Source organism: Microcebus murinus, chromosome 12 (assembly GCF_040939455.1).
Source record: "Microcebus murinus isolate Inina chromosome 12, M.murinus_Inina_mat1.0, whole genome shotgun sequence".
NCBI lineage: Eukaryota > Metazoa > Chordata > Mammalia > Primates > Cheirogaleidae > Microcebus > Microcebus murinus.
In genome coordinates, this window is record NC_134115.1 from 7,799,972 (window position 1) to 7,806,320 (window position 6,349).

At 36.1% G+C, this 6,349-nt stretch overlaps 1 non-coding gene across 1 annotated transcript; it reads left to right on the plus strand.

Annotated features, from left to right (window-relative positions):
• The first annotated feature begins 1,430 nt into the window (after positions 1–1,430).
• LOC142874642 (U6 spliceosomal RNA) lies at positions 1,431–1,537 on the plus strand. Its single transcript, XR_012922301.1, has one exon. It is a non-coding gene; the product is annotated as a U6 spliceosomal RNA (small nuclear RNA).
• Positions 1,538–6,349: the final 4,812 nt, after the last annotated feature.

The window sequence follows — 6,349 nt, forward strand, 5'->3', positions numbered from 1 at the left end:
GTCTCGATCCTCAGGGGGCTGTCTTTTCCCAGGAATGAGAAATTAAGAGAGAAAGGTTGCATTTCCCACTCCTATACTAGTATTCAATTCTCTGTCTGTGTTTAGACATATGCTACATGTGTCTGACAATATTGCACATAGAGATTTATGGTTTGCTTTTTCCATATATGTCATTTTTGTGTTTTTACCAAGTGTTCATATTTATTACATTTAATAACAACATAAGTTTATTGTTTCATGTTGAGTATTATAATTTGCTTAACCATTTTATTACTGTTGCATATGCAGGCTATGTCCAGTTTTTCAATGTCATGATGAATACCTTCTAAACCTAACTTTAAAAAAAAATTGTGTGAGGATAAATTCCTGATAATAAGGTATTTATCAAAGGAGTATGACATTTTTATAAATTATAAAGAGTGTCTATATTACTTTCTGAACATAGCCACTGGGTTACAATATCACAGGCAGCACCCAAGTGCACCCAGTTCTCCACTAGATGGCCATAAAAGGCTTATCTTTTCATAGGTATTTTATGAGTAATTAAACATAAAATGGTGCTTTACACTACTGTAATTTGCATTTCTATGTTATTAGATAAAATTTTTTCACAGTGATAACTATTTATATTGTCTCATATATGATCTTTTCAATATATCTTTTTCCTTTACTTTTTTACTGGTCTTGATTTTCCTTATATTTTTTGAAATAACTTATTAACTTAGTATAGAGAGTAACCCTCATGGTCATAGTATTTGTTGCAATACTTCCCAACATCATTGTGTTCCTGATAAAGTTCCTGTCTTCTCATATAGATATTTTCATTTTTATGCATCTAACTAATTGTTTGGAATATCTCCTATTGCATTTATTCTATGAAAGTTTTCATTCCTGCTTAGACCTGATAACTATCTTATTCTACTATCTGTGAGTTTTTCTCTTCACAGATTTCCTCAGCCCTCCATAATCTGACCTTACTAGACCTTACAAATGCATCAATTAATGTGCTTTGACTCAGCACTTCAGATCTACTTGGCCCCTTCCTTCCTTCCCACACAAAAACACCACCTCTGTTCATGCCTCGCAGCACTTGCAGATGTCTCAGATGCCCGTCTTTATTTCCTCCATTCACCTAACATTATCCGTCAGTAGGCAGGTTCCCTGATTACACACCTCCACATGGTCTGATTTCCTCAGTCACATTAACCTCTATAACCTTCATAGTCTGTACTCACAATGTGGAGGTTACCCATATTTATGTACTCTCTTGTATGTATTTCAAATGTGACAGCCTCATCTTCTCAGACAGATTGTAAGGGCGATGACTTATGTTTTGATGGTCTTCATGGCAGCTCTGATGACTATTGAAATATATGTTTGAGCTTCCAGGCTGTTCACTGCATATTTAATTGGTTGAAAATGAAATAGAGGTGCTCACTTTGGCAGCACACATACTAAAATTGGGGCGATACAGAGAAGATTAGCATGGCCCATGCACAAGGATGACACGCAAATTTGTGAAGTGTTTCCTATTTTTATCATAGTCCTTCACACTTCAACGTAGGGGTTGTGAGTGAACTCGTGCTCACAAGAGATTCCTAACCCCTGAATCCCTAAGCAAAGGGTCTAAACCCCTTAATCTCTATAGACATAGGTGAAAACATTAGATGAAAGATCACCCAACAGACTCAAACTCCTCTAAGACGCTACAGGACCAAACCACATACTCCCAGCCTTACCATAGATCAATCCTTAGGAATCCCATAATTTAGCTCCTATCCCAGTCCCATCACCTCTGGTCCTCGACAAAACACCTAGATAAGAAAGAACCAGTGGAAGATCACAGGAAACATGAAAGAGGAGGGAGAAATGTCACCTCCAAAAGATAACACTCTACCTCCATCAACTGACACCAACTTACATGATATGATTAAACTGACGGAGGAAGAATTTTGAATATGGATTGTCAGAAAACTCAACAGAATTGAGGAGAAAATAGAATCACAACATAGAGAAAACACAAGAACAATCCAGGAATTGAATGAAAAATTCTCCAAAGAAATTGAAATTATACAGAAGAACCAATCAGAAATTTTGGCAATGAAGGAAACAATCAAGGATCTCCATAATACATTAGAAAGCATCAAGAACAAGATAGACCATGCAAAGGAAAGAATCTCAGAGCTTGAAGACTATGCCTATGTGCTAAATAAATCAGAGGAAGAAAGGGAACACAGAAACAAGAACAAGATCAAAACCTACAAGAAGTGTGGGATTATGTAAAAAAAAACTGAATCTCAGGGTGATCAAGATTCTGGAAGGAGAAGAAGAACAAATACAAGGGCTGGAAAACTTATTACAGAATACTGGAGGAAAATGTGTTGGGCCTGGCCAGAAATCTTGATATCCAAATACAAGAAACACACAGAATTCCTGGGAGACTCAATATGAAAAAGTAATCTCCCCGTCACATGGTCATTAAGTTGACCAGAGTAAATGTGAAAGAAGCAATCCTGTGTGCAGCAAAATGAAAACAACAATTAACCTATAAAGGAAAACCTATCAGACTAACAGCAGACTTCTCATCTAAAACCTTACAAGCCAGGAGGGATTGGGTGCCTATCCTTAATCTTCTAAAATAGAACAAAGCCCAACCTAGAATTCTTTATCTGGCAAAGCTAAGTTTCATCTATGAGGGAGAAATAAAGTCCTTCTCAGACAAACAATCACTGAAGGAATTTGCAAAGTCCAGACCAGCCTTACAGGAAGTTCTCAGACCCACATTTCTAACTGAACAGGACAATAGGCATTCCTCAAAGTAAAATCTTCAAAGAATTAAAGCTCAGATCTCAAACTACATGATGGCTCAAGGAGTAAGACAAACCAACAAAACTTCACCTAATAATATGAATGGAATTCTTCCTCCAATTTCAATCCTCTCAATAAATGTAAATGGCTTAAACTGTCCTCTGAAGAGACATCGACTGGCAGAGTGGATAAAAATCCACAAGCCTACTATCTGTTGTCTACAGGAAACACATCTAACCCACAAAGATGCCTTACAGCTGAAAGTCAGGGAATAGAAAACTATCATCCAGTCAAACAAAAGTCAAAAGAAAGATGGGATCGCTATACTATTTTCAGATGACATAAGCTTTAAAATAGCAAAAGTAAAAAAGGATAAAGACGGCCATTTTATAATGGTGAAAGGGAAGATCCAACAAGATTTAACAATTCTGAATATCTATGGGCCCAATGCAGGAGCACCCAATTACATAAAGCAAAGAGTGTCTAATCTAAACACCATGTTACACAACACTGCCATAGTAGCAGGGGACTTCAACACTCCACTGAATGATCTGCATAGATCCTCCAAACAGAAAATAAGCAAAGAAATAATGGACCGGAACAGACCAAAAAGGTCTGATAGATCTCTACAGAACATTCCATCTAAATAAAGTTGAATTTACATTCTTCTCAGCAGCCCATGGATCCTTCTCCAAAATTGATCACATTACAGGCCAGAAATCAGATCTCAAAAAATTCAAGAAAATAGAAATTATACCTTGTATCTTCTCTGACCATAGTGGCATAAAATTACAGTTCAATTCCTATAGAAACACTCAACACCTCACAAAATCATGGAAACCAAACAATCTATTACTGAAAAATTATTGGGTCAAGGAAGAAATTCAGAGGGAAATCAAGAGTTTCTTTGAACAAAATGATAATGGTGATTCTTGTTACCAAAACCTGTGGGATACAGCAAAAGCATACCTCAGAGGAAAACTAATAGCAATTAACACTCACAGCCAAAAAACAGAAAGCTTAGATACTGACAACCTAATGAATAGGCTCACAGGATTGGAAAAAGAAGAGCAAACAATTTCCAATCCAAGTAGAAGAAAAGAAATAATGAAGATCAAAGCAGAAATTAATGATATGGAGAACAAGAGAATTATACTAAAGATCAACAAAACCAGAAGCTGGTGTTTTGAAAAGATAAACAAAATTGATGGCCCTCTTGCTAGACTGACAAGTACTCAAAGGGAAAGGACTCTAATAAACTCAATAAGAAATGAAAAGGAGAGATCACAACAAACACCACAGAAATACAAAACATTATATTTGACTACTATAAAAAACTATATTCCCTAAAACTACAAAACAAAGATGAAATGGACAAATTCCTGGATTCATACAACCTCCCTAAGTTCACCCAGGAGGTAACAGAATTCCTTAATAGACCAATCTCAAGCTCAGAAATTGGAGCAGTAATTAAAAACCTCCCCAAATGGAAAAGTCCTGGGCCAGATGAGTACATGTCAGAGTTCTACCAAACATACAAAAATGAACTCATACCTATACTACAAAAATTATTCCACACCACTGAGAAGGATAGTATCCTTCCTATCTCATTCTATAAATCCAATATCACCTTGATAACAAAGCCAGGAAAGGACACAACAAAAAAAAGAGAGTTACAGACCAGTATCCCTCATGAATATAGATGCAAAAATCTTAAATAAAATTTCAGCAAATAGAATCCAGCAGCACATCAAAAAAATAATTCACTATGATCAGGTGGGCTTTATTCCAGGGATGCAAGGCTGGTTCAACATATGCAAGTCTATAAATGCAATTTACTTCATAAATAAAATCAAGAACAAAGACCATATGATTCTCTCAATAGATGAAGAAAAAGCATTTGACAAAGTCCAACACACCTTAGTGATAAAAACTCAACAAAATAGGCATAGTGGCTCATACCTTAAATTTATCAAATCCACGTATGACAAACCCACTGCTAATATCATTCTAAATGGGGAAAAAATTTAAATCATTCCCTCTTCGAACTGGAACTAGACAAGGAAGCTCACTATCTCCTCTTTTGTTCAACATAGTGCTTGAAGTCCTAGCTATAGCAATCAGGCAAGAGAGGGGTATTAAGGGTATCCAAGTAGGGGCAGATGAGATCAAACTCTTGCTCTTCGCTGATGATATGATATTATATCTAGAAACCCCCATGCACTCATCCAAGAGACTCCTAGATTTGACAAGTGAATTTGGTAAAGTTTCAGCTTATAAAATCAATATACACAAATCAGAAGCATTCACATATGCCAAGAACCATCAAGCAGAAACTCAAATCAAAAACACAATACCCTGTACTATAGCCCCAAAGAAAATTAAATATCTAGGAGTATACTTAACAAAAGATACAAAAGATTTATACAAGGAGAACTACAAAACACTAAAAAAAGAAATTGCACATGATTTAAATAGATGGAAAAATCTACCTTGTTCATGGATTGGTAGAATCAGTATCGTTAAAATGTCAATATTACCTAAAGCGATCTACAGAATTAATGCAATCCCCATCAAAATACCACCATCATTCTTTACAGACCTAGAAAAAATAATTCTTTGCTTTGTATGGGACCAGAAAAAACCTCATATAGCCATAGCAATCTTAAGTAGAAAGAACAAACTGGGAGACATCAGTCTTCCTGACTTCAAGCTGTACTATAAAGCAATAATAGTTAAATCAGCCTGGTACTGGCACACAAACAGAAGCATCAAGATCTGGAATAGATCTGAGATATCAGAGATAAAACCATCAGTATACAGTAACCTAATCTTTGATAAAGTAGACAAAAATATACATGGGAAAAAGAATCCCTCTTCAATAAATGGTGCTGGGAAAACTGGTTAGCTATATGCAGAAGATTGAATCAGGATCCCTAGCTCTCACCTCTCACAATAATTCAGTCAAGATGGATAACAGACTTAAACCTAAGGCAGGAAACCTTAAGAATCCTAGAAGAAGATATTGGGAAAATCCATTCAGATATTGGTCTAGGCAAAGAATTTTTGAGGAAGACCCCTAAGGCAATCACTGCCACATCAAAAATAAACAAATGAAATCTGATCAGATTAAAAAGTTTCTGCACTGCCAAGGAAATGAGCAAATAGACAACCCACAGGATGGGAGACAATATTTGCTCTCTACACTTCTGATAAAGGTCTAATAACAAGAATATATCCAGAACTTAAAAGAATTAACAAGAAAAAATCAAACAACCCCATCAATAAATGGGCAACGTAAATGAACAGAAACTTCTCCAAAGAAGACAGAATAATGGCCTGCAAACATATAAAAACATGCTCAACATTTCTAATCATCAGAGAAATGCAAATCAAAACCACAATGAGATACCACCTAACCCCAGTGAGAATGGCCTGTATCAAGAAATCCCAAAACAACAAATGCTGGCGAGGATGTGGAGAGACAGGAACACTCTTATACTGCTGGTGGGACTACAAATTAGTGCAACCTCTGTGGAAA